Here is a 15,857-nt window from a genome sequence, read left to right on the forward strand (position 1 = left end):
TGCTTCTGTGATTCATAAAAGCTGTTTTATATATCAATAGTTCATTCATTCTTTGTCTCCAAAAGTATTGCATTGTATGAATTTGCCACTATTTACTTATTCTCCCATTAAAGAAAATTTGAGTTGTTTCCAGTTTTGAGTGATTATGAACAAAATTTTATAGAGCCTACTATGTACCATGTATTCTTTTAGGTGGATGAACATAGTGATGGCCAAGGTAAGGAAAAGTTCCAATTCTTATTATGCTTATTGTTTTTTGAGAAGTTAGCTATGGTTTAAAAAATTTTTTAAAAGTAATATGGTTAAATCTGTGCCTTACTGATTACTTCAGTTGTCTATGATTTTATTCCAATAAGTGAATTAATAGTACTGGGTCATTAATATTTTTCAGTCTGCATAATGATGATATCATTCTAAAGCATACAGTAGAAGTTGTATTTTAGAATCATGGATTGAGGTTGGTTGGTTGTTTGCTTTTAAGCTATTGAACATAATTCATCAGGGCTTTAAAGCAAGCCCAGAAAACATGTGTTTTGTTTAAGCCATAATAGGTGATTCTGATGAATATTTCAGGTAAACATTGACTCCTTTATGTTTTTGAAATAGAAACCTAGAGCAACACTTATTAGTATGTCACTTTAAAAAGGATGGTATAAAGTAGTGTGTGTTAACACCATTTTTTAAAAATGACATATTGATAAGTGTTGGATAACAAAGATATTATCTAATCTAACCAGAAAGTGAATAACTGGTTAACTTTGAAGAATTCACTTCAGATTCAAGTATTGACAAACTATTTTCTTGATGTCATCATTTTTATTCACTACCAAACAAGTTATTAATAATTATATTCATTATCAAGAGCATATTAAAGTTGACACCAGAAACTGTCTTCTGTTGAAATACATATAGCTGTGAATCCACATTGCCCCCATTGTAAAACAGATGGCAATGTTTTGGGGTTTTCTGTAAATGTCAAAGGAGAGAAAATAGATCAATGTGAGCACTCTTCCAATATTGCTAATTTACAATGGTCAAATATGTTTTAATGTTTAGTCTTCTATCTGAGAATTCCTTTCCCACACAATTCTGATCTTTATATCCAATTGGCTGAGAAATTGTATTTTGTACATAATCCCATGTTTTTCAATGATTTTTGGTCAAATGTGTCTCTACTGTGAATTTTTTCCTTGACTTATTGAAACAAAAAGGTATATGTACATCTCCTATTGCAGTTAAAAATTTATTGGGAAATATTATATTGGCCTATTTTCTGTTTTATAAGGTTTTATGAGTTGTGAAATTTAAATTCCATATGTTTCACAAGAAATAAGATAAGTACAGGTTTAGACTAACATACCTAACCTATCTGGTAAAGGAGCCACTGGAAAGAGGTGACAGCGTTAACCTGAGCTATTAGAATCAATTCAGAAGAGAAATAAGATAACTTGAGTTGTACATTATTTAAAGCACTGCTTCTCCCCAAAATAACAATATTTTTCTCAAATAGGACTATGGTTGAGGGATAGATGGGCATAAAATTTGTAGTTATAAAATGGTACTATTTTCATTGAGCAATATTGGTACAAAAACTATAAATATGATAAAAAACAATAAAAGACAAAACAAAGCATTTATATTGCTTTATATAAAAAACTATTTCAATTTATAAACACTTTCTTGTTGACCTGAAGTGGTTAATTCAATTAATGAGAAAAATATCTTTTTGAAATGTATGGAGTTAAGAATAATATCACAGGTTTCTCAGAAAAAAATAGCTTAATGTGTGTTCCCCTCATGTGTGCAAGTATGAATAAGTTAGCTATAATACTCTCATATTTTTAAAACCCTGAAATTTGAAGTTTAAGGATGACTTTCCATGTTTCTTGGAAAATTGGTGACATAGTTGCATATTTCTTTTTTTATTTTTTTGTGGACTGCTATGGCATGCTGGTAAAATTTCTTTTTTGAGACAGAGCTTTGCTCTGTCACCCAGCTCTGTCATCTAGGATGAGTGACCCATAGAGAGATCTCAGCTCACCACAACCTTTGTCTCCTGGGTTAAAGTGATTCTCCTGCCTCAGCCTCCCAAGTAGCTGGTATTACAGGCATGCACCACCACACCTGGCTAATTTTGTAGTTTTAGTACAGACAGGGTTTCACCATTTTAGTCAGACTGGTCTCAATGCCTGCCTTGGCTTCCCAAAATGCTGAGATTACAGGTGTGAGCCACTGCACCCAGCCTAGACTGGTAAATTCTTAATGATGATTGTGTTAACAAAAGAAACGTGTCAATTTTCTGTTGTCAAGATTAAGTGAATTTCTTTATTTCAATTCATAAGCTTCTTATATAAGCTGTTGATTCAAATTTTCTTACAAAAGATTATCTGAGCTACTGGGAATATCTGATAAAAGACTTACTTAAGCACTTTAAAAAAACCGATCATCTTTCTTGTTTATAATACAATAAAGCTTTCTTTATACCTTCTTTGTTTTCATAAATGCCAACCAGGTTAAAATAACATTTAAAAATCCCACTTGTTAATGACATTCACTATCATTTATATTTAAATTAGTGTTGGGCTCTCATAACATAACTAGTTATTTCCTTTGAACATTAACATTTCACAATGCTTTAATAAATGTCCCATTCCAACATTCAAATTTTGTTTTAAAAATTACAATGCAAATGAAGTTATGCTTTTAAAATTTTACTTTAATAAACATAACCATGAATCCCACTTTAAATGTCAAAAAGAAATGGGATAATACATGATCTTTCCATTTCATTGTAACATAATGAAACAAAAACCCTGAGGATGTGTTCCAAAATAACTTTTACAATCCTCTATCAACAAACAATTTTGATGTTTGTTCCTTCCTTCCTCATAACTATGTAGGCATCAGCCTCAGTGAGGCAGGTGTAACAACTGAGCTTCCCTGTGAGCACTACACAAGCATGACAAAGACGATTATTTTTTCTTACCATCGCTGGGACAAACTGGATGTCTAAATAAACAACCAACAAAACAAGCAAGCATCGTTGCTAGATATTCTATTTTGTATTATTATATAGTCTTTATCATATATCCTATGCAAAGTTACATAATTCCTTTTATATTTGATATTATAAAAACTAATTTTGAAAATATTTTTTATCAACTATTATAGGTAAACTTATATGAGCTAAATCAATACCAATGGCCTCTTGATTATTACTAAACGCTTATGTGTCACAAACTGTGACAGACAAACAGATACGCTTTCACAAAAGGGAAGACATACCATAATAAAACTATGACAATAAAACGAGGTGATTATCGGACACTACATTATGTTTATCTTGTTCTAGGCACTACTAACTCATTTAGTACAGTAGAGTGTGAGTGTGACTGATCTGTTTTGAGCTACCCATAGTTGAAACAATATCTTTTTTTTTTTGAGACGGAGTTTCGCTCGTTACCCAGGCTGGAGTGCAATGGCGTGATCTCGGCTCTCCGCAACCTCCACCTCCTGGGTTCAGGCAATTCTCCTGCCTCAGCCTCCTGAGTAGCTGGGATTACAGGCACGTGCCACCGTGACCAGCTAATTTTTTGTATTTTTAGTAGAGACAGGGTTTCACCATGTTGACCATCATGGTATCGATCGCTTGACCTTGTAATCTATCCTGCTCAGCCTCCCAAAGTGCTGGAATTACAGGCGTGAGCCACCACGCCCAACGCTGAAACAATATCTTATTCATCCTTTAATTCCAAGTTCCTCAAAAAGGTTATTGACTACTATATAAGCCTCAATAAATAAGTATTTTGGAAACATAAATTTAATTGTCCCAAATAAGCAGTGTACTTGATTTTTTTGCATTGGTAACTGAATATCAATGACACTCATACATTTATTAAAATTGTTATAGTTGTCTTTGGCAATTAATTTTTATCCCTGATATTTAATGCAACATATTTTTGAAATGGTGACATAGACTAAAGAATTCTATAATATTGTTACATACCCAGTATATGTTTGTGGCTTTATAAATCATTACATAAGATTATTGATCTGTATGATCTGTATGTTCAGTTAACACATAGCTAAATTATAAATGTAAAGATTGAAAGTAAATATGTCTCTTTAAAATTGCTGTAGTTTTGCCCCTATTCATGAGTGCTTTATTATGTACTTTATAAGCATGAAAATGTTACCATCTTTATTTTAAGTTTGAAGATCAATTTCTGTATTCAATTATGAGCTTGGAAATTGTGTTTAGATGTTTGAACACATAATTGATTATGCTACATTTGTTTGAGCATGGTTGAAATGTAATTTTACTGCTTGGTTGGTGATACTATTTTGGAAAGTATTAAATGGATTTGCTGCTTAGGAGTGAATCACTTTTTTTTTTTTAATTTTTTATTGGATTATAGGTTTTGGGGTACATGAGCAGAGCATGCAAGACAGTTGCGTAGGTACACACATGGCAGCGTGCTTTGCTTTTCTTCTCCCCTTCACCCACATTTGGCATTTCTCCCCAGGCTATCCCTCCCCACCTCCCCCTCCCACTGGCCCTCCCCTTTTCCCCCAATAGACCCCAGTGTTTAGTACTCCCCTTTCTGTGTCCATGTGTTCTCATTTTTTATCACCCACCTATGAGTGAGAATATGCGGTGTTTCATTTTCTGTTGTTGTGTCAGTTTGCTGAGGATGATGTTTTCCAGATTCATCCATGTCCCTACAAACGACACGAACTCATCATTTCTGATTGCTGCATAATATTCCATGGTGTATATGTGCCACATTTTTCCAATCCAGTCTATTATCAATGGGCATTTGGGTTGATTCCAGGTCTTTGCTATTGTAAACAGTGCTGCAATGAACATTCATGTACATGTGTCCTTATAGTAGAACGATTTATAGTCTTTTGGATATATACCCAGTAATGGGATTGCTGGGTCAAATGGAATTTCTATTTCTAAGGCCTTGAGGAATCGCCACACTGTCTTCCACAATGGTTGAACTAATTTACACTCCCACCAACAGTGTAAAAGTGTTCCTTTTTCTCCACATTCTCTCCAGCATCTGTTGTCTCCAGATTTTTTAATGATCGCCATTCTAACTGGCGTGAGATGGTATCTCAATGTGGTTTTGATTTGCATCTCTCTGATGACCAGTGACGATGAGCATTTTTTCATATGATTGTTGGCCTCATATATGTCTTCTTTCGTAAAGTATCTGTTCATATCCTTTGCCCACTTTTGAATGGGCTTGTTTGTTTTTTTCCTGTAAATCTGCTTGAGTTGTTTGTAAATTCTGGATATCAGCCCTTTGTCAGATGGGTAGACTGCGAACATTTTTTCCCATTCTGTTGGTTGCCGATCCACTCTAGTGACTGTTTCTTTTGCCGTGCAGAAGCTGTGGAGTTTCATTAGGTCCCATTTGTCTATTTTGGCTTTTGTTGCCAATGCTCTTGGTGTTTTGTTCATGAAGTCCTTGCCTACTCCTATGTCCTGGATAGTTTTGCCTAGATTTCCTTCTAGGGTTTTTATGGTGCCAGGTCTTATGTTTAAGTCTTTAATCCATCTGGAGTTAATTTTAGTGTAAGGTGTCAGGAAGGGGTTTAGTTTCTGCTTTCTGCACATGGCTAGCCAGTTTTCCCAACACCATTTGTTAAACATGGAATCCTTTCCCCATTGCTTGTTTTTGTCAGGTTTATCAAAGACTGTATAGTTGTATGTATGTTGTGTTGCCTCCGGTGCCTCTGTTTTGTTCCATTGGTCTATATCTCTGTTTTGGTACCAGTACCATGCTGTTTTGATTACTGTAGCCTTGTAGTATAGTTTGAAATCCGGTAGTGTGATGCCCCCCGCTGTGTTCTTTTTGCTTAGAATTGACTTGGCTATGCGGGCTCTCTTTTGGTTCCATATGAAGTTCATGGTGGTTTTTTCCAGTTCTGTGAAGAAAGTCAATGGTAGCTTGATGGGGATAGCGTTGATTCTGTAAATAACTTTGGGCAGTATAGCCATTTTCACGATATTAATTCTTCCTAACCATGAACATGGAATGTTTCTCCATCTGTTTGTGTCCTCTCTGATTTCGTTGAGCAGTGGTTTGTAGTTCTCCTTGAAGAGGTCCCTTACGTTCCTTGTGAGTTGTATTCCAAGGTATTTTACTCTTTTTGTAGCAATTGCAAATGGCAGTTCGCTCTTGATTTGGCTTTCTTTAAGTCTGTTATTGGTGTAGACGAAAGCTTGTGATTTTTGCACATTGATTTTATATCCTGAGACTTTGCTGAAGTTGTTTATCAGTTTCAGGAGTTTTTGGGCTGAGGCAATGGGGTCTTCTAGGTATACTATCATGTCGTCTGCAAATAGAGACAATTTGGCTTCCACCTTTCCTATTTGAATACCCTTTATTTCTTTTTCTTGCCTGATTGCTCTGGCTAGAACTTCCAGTACTATATTGAATAGGAGTGGTGAGAGAGGGCATCCTTGTCTAGTGCCAGATTTCAAAGGGAATGCTTCCAGTTTTTGCCCATTCAGTATGATATTGGCTGTTGGTTTGTCATAAATAGCTTTTATTACTTTGAGATACGTTCCATCGATACCGAGTTTATTGAGGGTTTTTAGCATAAAGGGCTGTTGAATTTTGTCAAATGCCTTCTCTGCGTCAATTGAGATAATCATGTGGTTTTTGGTTTTGGTTCTGTTTATGTGGTGAATTACGTTGATAGACTTGCGAATGTTGAACCAGCCTTGCATCCCTGGGATGAATCCTACTTGATCATGATGAATAAGTTTTTTGATTTGCTGTTGCTATCGGCTTGCCAATATTTTATTGAAGATTTTTGCATCTATGTTCATCATGGATATTGGCCTGAAGTTTTCTTTTCTCGTTGGGTCTCTGCCGGGTTTTGGTATCAGGATGATGTTGGTCTCATAAAATGATTTGGGAAGGATTCCCTATTTTTGGATTGTTTGAAATAGTTTTAGAAGGAATGGTACCAGCTCCTCCTTGTGTGTCTGGTAGAATTCGGCTGTGAACCCATCTGGACCTGGGCTTTTTTTGTGAGGTAGGCTCTTAATTGCTGCCTCAACTTCAGACCTTGTTATTGGTCTATTCATAGTTTCAGCTTCCTCCTGGTTTAGGCTTGGGAGGACACAGGAGTCCAGGAATTTATCCATTTCTTCCAGGTTTACTAGTTTATGTGCATAGAGTTGTTTGTAATATTCTCTGACGATGGTTTGAATTTCTGTGGAATCTGTGGTGATTTCCCCTTTATCGTTTTTTATTGCATCTATTTGGTTGTTCTCTCTTTTATTTTTAATCAATCTGGCTAGTGGTCTGTCTATTTTGTTGATCTTTTCAAAAAGCCAGCTCTTGGATTTATTGATTTTTTGAAGGGTTTTTCGTGTCTCTATCTCCTTCAGCTCAGCTCTGATCTTAGTAATTTCTTGTCTTCTGCTGGGTTTTGAGTTTTTTTGATCTTGCTCCTCTAGCTCTTTCAATTTTGACGATAGGGTGTCTATTTTGGATCTCTCCATTCTCCTCATATGGGCACTTATTGCTATATACTTTCCTCTAGAGACTGCTTTAAATGTGTCCCAGAGGTTCTGGCACGTTGTGTCTTCATTCTCATTGGTTTCCAAGAACTTCTTTATTTCTGCCTTCATTTCGTTGTTTACCCAGTCAACATTCAAGAGCCAGTTGTTCAGTTTCCATGAAGCTGTGCGGTTCTGGGTCGGTTTCTGAATTCTGAGTTCTAACTTGATTGCACTATGGTCTGAGAGGCTGTTTGTTATGATTTCAGTTGTTTTGCATTTGTTGAGCAGTGCTTTACTTCCAATTATATGGTCAATTTTAGAGTAGGTGTGATGTGGTGCTGAGAAGAATGTGTATTCTGTGGATTTGCGGTGGAGAGTTCTGTAAATGTTCACCAGGTTTGCTTGCTCCAGGTCTGAGTTCAAGCCCTGGATATCCTTGTTGATTTTCTGTCTGGTTGATCTGTCTAGTATTGACAGTGGAGTGTTAAAGTCTCCCACTATTATTGTGTGGGAGTCTATGTCCTTCTGTAAGTCATTAAGAACTTGCCTTATGTATCTGGGTGCTCCTGTGTTGGATCTATATATGTTTAGGATCGTTAGCTCTTCTTGTTGTATCGATCCTTTTACCATTATGTAATGGCCTTCTTTGTCTCTTTTGATCTTTGTTGCTTTAAAGTCTATTTTATCAGAGATGAGAATTGCAACTCCTGCTTTTTTTTGCTTTCCATTAGCTTGGTAAATCTTCTTCCATCCCTTTATTTTGAGCCTTTGTGTATCCTTGCATGTGAGATGGGTTTCCTGGATACAGCACACTGATGGGTTTTGGATTTTTATCCAATTTGCCAGTCTGTGTCTTTTGATTGGTGCATTTAGTCCATTTACATTTAGGGTTAATATTGTTATGTGTGAATTTGATACTGCCATTTTGATTCTAAGTGGCTGTTTTGCCTGTTAGTTGTTGTAGATTCTTCATTATGTTGAAGCTCTTTATCATTCAGTGTGATTTTGGAATGGCTGGTACTGATTGATCCTTTCTATGTGTAGTGCCTCTTTTAGGAGCTCTTGTAAAGCAGGCCTGGTGGTGACAAAATCTCTGAGTACTTGCTTGTTCGCAAAGGATTTTATTCTTCCTTCACTTCTGAAGCTCAGTTTGGCTGGATATGAAATTCTGGGTTGAAAGTTCTTTTCTTTAAGAATGTTGAATATTGGCCCCCACTCTCTTCTGGCTTGTAGTGTTTCTGCCGAGAGATCTGCTGTGAGTCTGATGGGCTTCCCTTTGTGGGTGACCCGACCTTTCTCTCTGGCTGCCCTTAGTATTCTCTCCTTTATTTCAACCCTGTTGAATCTGACGATTATGTGCCTTGGGGTTGCTCTTCTTGCGGAATATCTTTGTGGTGTTCTCTGTATTTCCTGCAATTGAGTGTTGGCTTGTCTTGCTAGGTGGGGGAAATTTTCCTGGATGATGTCCTGAAGAGTATTTTCCAGCTGGGATTCATTCTCTTCGTCCCCTTCTGGTACACCTATCAAACGTAGGTTAGGTCTGTTAACATAGTCCCACATTTCTTGGAGACTTTGTTCATTCCTTTTTGCGCTTTTTTCTCTGATCTTGGTTTCTCGTTTAATTTCATTGAGTTGGTCTTCGACTTCAGATATTCTTTCTTCTGCTTAGTCAATTCGGCTATTGAAACTTGCGTTTGCTTCGCGAAGTTCTCGTATTGTGTTTTTCAGCTCCTTTAATTCATTCATATTCCTCTCTAAGGTATCCATTCTTGTTATCATTTCCTCGAATCTTTTTTCAAATCTTTTTTCAAGGTTCTTAGTTTCTTTGCATTGATTTAATACATGATCTTTTAGCTCACAGAAGTTTCTCATTATCCATCTTCTGAAGTCTAATTCCGTCATTTCGTCACAGTCATTCTCCGTCCAGCTTTGTTCCCTTGCTGGTGAGGAGTTTTGGTCATTTCTAGGAGGCGATGTGTTCTGGTTTCGGGTGTTTTCCTCCTTTTTGCGCTGGTTTCTTCCCATCTTTGTGGATTTGTCCGCTGGTCGTCTGCGTAGTTGCTGACTTTTCGTTTGGGTCTCTGAGTGGACACCCAGAATGTTGATGATGAAGTATTTCTGTTACTTGGTTTTCCTTCTACCAGTCTAGCCCCTTCGCTGTATGACTGTTGAGGTCCGCTCCAGACCCTGCTTGTCTGGGGTGCACCTCTAGTAGCCGTGGCACAGCGAGGGATGCTACCAGTTTCTTTTTCTGCTCTCTTTTTCCCAGGATGATGCCTGCCTAATGACAGTATTTTGGATATAGAGGGGTCTGGGAGCTGCTTGAGGAGACAGTTTGTACTTTATAGGGGTTTAATTGCTGAGCTGTGCGCTCTGTTGTTTCTTCAGGGCTGTTAGGTTGCTATGTTTGATTCTGCTGCAACAGAGCTCATTAAAAAAACCCTTTTTTTTTTGCTCAAATGCTCTGTGTTGAGGGGTTTGGGCTTTATTTTTGCATGTTCGATGAGGTGTCCTTTTCAGCTAGAAGGCAGACTAGCCACTGTTTGGTTGCTGAGGCTCCGCCCTGGTTTTGTGTGATTCGCCCTGTTCCTGCAGGCTCTGCTGTGGTCTCCGCCACGCCCTGCGGCGGAGTCTCTTCGTTGTAGCGTGTTGCCTCAGCAACAGCAGGCTGCGTCTGCAGTGGGCGTGTATCTCAGTACGGACGGGTTGCCTCGGCAAGGGCTGGCTGCGTCAGCAGTGGGCGTGTATCTCAGTTGGGGCGGGTTGCCTCGGCAACGGCTGGCTGCCTCAGCGGTGGGCGTGTATATCAGTTGGGGTAGGTTGCCTCCGTAGTGGTGGACGCCCCTCCCCCACAGAGCGTCTCGGACCGTCTGCCCGGGATAGTTTGAAATCACGGTTTTGTTAGTCCCACTGGGTATCCCAAGCGATCTGTCCCTGCAATCCCCTGGGCTGGGCTACTGTGCAAGTCTCGTTCAGTCTCAAGTCCAGCCCTCTCAAGTCTCAGGTTGCCGGTTCAACAAGGCACCCGGACAAGCACGCCCTGTGGGGATTGCTGGGTAGGGCCGGCCGCCGCCGTCCCGGCTGCCGGCTTCACCAGGCAGACCTACTGCCTGGCGTCCCGTGTCTTTTTATAGTTGGGAGTTTCCCCGTTCTGTGGGCAACAAAGATCAGTCTGGAAATGCAGCACTGACTCACCGTTTGCGAATTCAACGCGGGCTCCAATCCTGGGTTGTTCTCACAGCGCCATCTTGAGTCCCCGCCACATGAATCACTTTTTAAAACAGGTTTTTTGGAGTCTTCCAGGAAGAAAAGCACATGTTTTGATCCTTATTATTATTATTTTTAACAGAGAATGAAAATAAATGGTTAGAAATCCAGGAAGTAATCAGAAAGCAAGACTTGAACTGAATTTAAAACATGAACTCATATTTGACATTGTAGTGTTCGCAAAAATGATTTAGCTATTGCATTAGTAAAACCAATACTCATATTTTTTTTTTTAAGGTGAAGTATTGTTCTATTAAGATAACTTTATGTAAAATTTCAGTTTGTCAAATTTTCTAAGCATGTGCCAAATGCCAATAACAATGTAAAAAAAATAGGAGTAAGAGAAATATGGTTCTTGAGAAATGTTGGATGAAATAAACAAAATAGTATTTTTAGTGTTCTTCATGGGTAATCAGGGGCCACAAGCAAAACCTATCATTCTGCCTCTGGTGACTCCCAAATCTCATGTCTTCACATTTCAAAACCAATCATGCCTTTCCAATAGTCCCTCCAAGTCTTAACTCATTTCAGCATTAACTCAAAAGTCCGCAGTCCAAGGTCTCATTTAAGATAAGGCAAGTCCCTTCTGCCTATAAGCCTGTAAAATCTAAAGCAAGATAATTACTTCCTAGGTACAATTGGGGTACAGGCATTCAGTAAATACGGGCATTCCAAATGGAAGAAATTGGCCAAAACAAAGGGGCTACAGGCCCCATACAAGTCTGAAATCCAACAGGTTAGTCAAATTGCAAAGCTCCAAAATGATCTCCTTTGACTCCGTGTGTTATATCTAGAAGAGGTGAGTTCTCATGTTCTTAAGCAGTTCTACCATTGTGGTTTTGCAGGTTACAGCCTCCTTCTCAGCTGCTTTCATGGACTGGCATTGAGTGTCTGTGGCTTTTCCAGGTGCATGGTATAAGCTGTCACTGGATCTACCATTCTGGAGTCTGGAGGACAGTGGCCCTCTTCTCACAGCTCCACTTGGCAATGCTCTAGTAGGGACTCTTGGTGGGGACTCTGACTCCACATTTCCCTACTGCACTGCCCTATCAGCGGTTCTCCATGAGAGCCCTGCCCCCACAGCAAACTTCTGCCTGGACATTCAGGTGTTTCTATCTATCCTCTGAAATCTAAACAGAGGTTCCCAAACCCCACTTCTTGACTTTGGTGCACTGGCAGGCTTAGCACCATAAAGAAGCTGCTAAGGTTTGAGGCATGCCCCCTCTGAAGTCATAGCCTGAGCTGTACATTTGCCCCTTTCAACCACAGCTGGAGTGGCTGAGATACAGGGAACCAATTCTCTAGGCTACAAAGAGCAGAGGGGCACCTGGGCCTGGTCCACAAAACTTTTTTTTCCTCCGAGGCCTCTAGGCCTGTGATGGAAAGAGCTGCTGTGAAGGCCTCTGACAGGCCCTGGGGACATTTTCCTTTTTGTCTTTGGGATTAATATTCCACTCATTACTTATGCAAATTTCTGCAGCAAGCTTGAATTTCTTCTCAGAAAAGGGGGTTTCTTTTTATCATATTGCCAAGCTGCAAATTTTTCAATCTTTTATGCTCTGCTTCCCTTATAAATCCTAATGCCTTTAATAGCACCCAAGTTATCTCTTGAATGCTTTGCTCCTTACAAATTTCTTCTACCGGATATACTAAGTCATCTCTATCAAGTTCAAACTTCCACAAATCTGTAGTGCAGGGGAAGAATGCTGCTAGTCTCTTTGCTAAAGTAAGAGTCAACTTTTCCTCAGCTACCAACAAGTTCCTCATCTCAACTTGAGATGACCTCAGCCTTGATTTTATTGTGCACATGATTATACACCCATTCAACAAGTCTCTAAAAGGTTCCACAAGATACAATTTCAACAGGTTGATCCACTAGAAGTCTGTAGTTCAAGGCCAGCCTGGCCATTATGGTGAAATCTTGTCTATACTACAATTCCAAAAATTAGCCAGGAATGGTGGCAGGTGCCTGTAATACCAGCTACTCAGGAGGCTGAGCCTGAAGGGTCACTTGAATCTGGGAGGCAAAGGTTGCAGTGAGCCAAGATCATGCCACTGCACTCCCTCCTGGGTGCCAGAGTGAGACTCCATCTCAAAAAAAAAAAAAAAACCCCAAACTCAAATTGTACAGTTTATTCCCTTCTTCCAGTTTTCGCATCACACATACATTAAAAAATAAACTGCTTAACTTCCCCCACCTCCCCAAGGCCCACAGGCCCTTCCCAATCCATCGTCCTTTCCTGCTCCCTTGCTCTCATTCCTCATTCTGCTCAAGCCACACGGACCTCCTTGCTGTTCCTCCAACACGACACACACACTCCTGCCCCAGGGCCTATGCATGGGCTGTGTCCTCTGTCCGGAAAGTGCTTACCCCCAAATACCATCCTTCTCACACAGGTTACCCCTTTCCATTAAGACATTGGCCAAGGCTGGGCATGGTGGCCAGTGTTTATAATCCCAGCAATTTCGCAGGCTGAGGTAGGAGGATCACATGAGCCCAGAAGGGTTTGCTTTTGTTTTGCTTTTCATTTTGTTTGAGACAGAATATTGCTCTGTCACCCAGGCAAGAGTGCAGTGGGTGATTTCAGCCAAGTGAAACCTCCACCTTCCAGGTTCAAGTGATTCGGCTGCCTCAGCCTTTTGAGAAGCTGTGACTACAGGTGCCTGCCACCATGCCCAGTTTTTTTTTTTGTTGTTGTTTGTTTTCTGTTTTGTTTTCAGACAGAGTTTTACTCTCATTGCCCAGGTTTGTGTTCAGTGGCAGTATCTTGGCTCACTGCAGCCTCCGCCTCCCAGGTTCAAGTGATCCTGCTGCCTCAGCCTTCCAAATTGCTGGGATTACAGACATGGGCCACCATGCCCAGCTAATTTTGTATATTTAGTAGAAACTGGATTTCTCCATCTTGGTCAGTCTGGTCTCGAACTCCCAACCTCAGGTGATCCACTTGACTCCCCCTCCCAAAGTGCTGGGATTAGAGGTGTGAGCCACCAACGCTGACCAATATCTTATAATTAAAGCATAAATTGAAAACTGAGGCAGTTTTATCCACTAGAGGTCTGTAGTTCCAGGCCAGCCTGGCCATTATGGTGAAATCCTGTCTCTACTATAATTACAGAAATTAGCCAGGCATGGTGGATGGTGCCTGGAATACCAGCTATTCAGTAGGCTGAGCCACAAGAGTCACTTGAGTCTGGGAGGCAGAGGTTGCAATGAGCTGAAATCATGTCACTGTACTCCCACCTGGGTTACAGAGTGAGACCCAGTCTCAAAAAAAAACCCAAAAACTCAAATTGGACTGTTTCTTCCCTGCTTCCTTATTTCCCATCACACTTACATTAAAAGATAAACTGCTTAACATACCCCACTTCCCCAAGGCCCGCAGGTCCTGCCCAACCCGTCCTCCTTACCTCCTCCCTCTCTCCCACTCCTTACTCTCCTCAAGCCACAGGGACCTCCTTGCTGTTCCTCCAACCTGCCAGAAATAGTCCTGCCCCAGAAACTTTACATGGTCTGTTCCCTCTGTCTGGAAAGTGATTAACCCCCAATACCTTTCTTCTCACACTGGTTACCCCTTATTATTAAGATCTTGAGCCAGGCTGGGCATGGGAGTACATGCTGATAACCCCAGCAATTTCGCAGGCTGAGGTAGGAGGATCATATGAGCCCAGAATTGTTTGCTTTTGTTTTGTTTGAGACAGAATCTTGCTCTGTCACCCAGGCAGGAGTTAAGTGAGTGACTTCAGCTAACTGAAACCTCCACCTTTCAGGTTCAAGCGATTCTACTGCCTCAGCCTTCTGAGTAGCTGGAACCACAGGTGCCTGCCACCATGCCCATTATTTTTTTTTGTTTTTTGAGACAATGTTTTACTTTTGTTGCCCAGTTTGGAGTTCAGTGGCATGATCTTGGCTGACTGCAAACTTTGCTTCCCAGGTTCAACTGATTACCGTGCCTCACCTTCCCAAATGGCTAAGATTACAGGCATACACCACCATGCCCAGCTAATTTTGTATATTTAATAGTAACGGGATTTCTCCATCTTGGTCAGGCTGGTCTGGAACTCACAACCTCAGGAGATCCACCTGCCTCAGCCTACCAAAGTGCTGGGATTAAAGCCATGAGCCACCAACCCCGACCAATATCTTTTCATTAAAACCTAAATTGGAGGCAGAGACAGGTAGATCCACTTGAGGTCAGTAGTTCCAGACCTGCCTGGCCATTATGGTGAAACCTTTTCTCTATTACAATTACAAAAGTTAGCTGGGCATGGTGGTGGGTGCCAATAATACCAGCTACTCAGGAGGCTGAGCCACAAGAATCACTTGAATCTGGGAGGCGGAGGTTGCAGTGAGCTGAGATCACACCTGTGCACTCCCACCTGAGTGACAGAATGAGACTCCTCAAAAAAAAAAACACCAAAAATTAAATTGGATTGTTTCTCCCCTGCTTCCTTATTTCCCAGCACAGTTACATTAAAAGATAAACTGCTCAACTTCCCTCACCTCCCCAAGGCCTGCAGGCCCTGCCCAACAGGCCTTACTTCCCTCCTCCCTCCCCTCCTCCCTCTCTCTCCCCCCCACCCTGCTCCAGCCACAGGGACCTCTTTGCTGTTCCTCCAACAACTGAACATTCCACGGCTCCATGAAGTCACTGCCCCACTTCAACCTGGGCCACCCACCAAGGGGCTCTGCCTTGGTCTGGAAGCCCAGGGACCCCTGCAGACGCACACAGATACACACACACACACACACACACACACACACACACACACACACACATGCGCTCGCGCAGTCATCCAACAGTTGCAAGCAGCTCCTGAGGCTGAGGAGTTCTGCTCTCTCCTGGGAAGCTTCTCCGGGAGAGAGCAGCCCCAGGGCACACAGGCTGGCGGTACCTGGAAATCCCAGCAGGGACAGCTTTTAAGGAGACGCACCCCCCACAGTGTCTGAGCAGGCCTGAAGCACCGTGGGGATCCTTGGGGATCGCCCTGCGCATCCCTGAAGCTCCGCTGCAGCTTTTCTCAGCCTGGTCCCGCCCTGCTGGACTCCTGAAATCGCGAG

Source organism: Callithrix jacchus, chromosome 18 (genome assembly GCF_049354715.1).
Source record: "Callithrix jacchus isolate 240 chromosome 18, calJac240_pri, whole genome shotgun sequence".
Taxonomy (NCBI): Eukaryota; Metazoa; Chordata; class Mammalia; order Primates; family Cebidae; genus Callithrix; species Callithrix jacchus.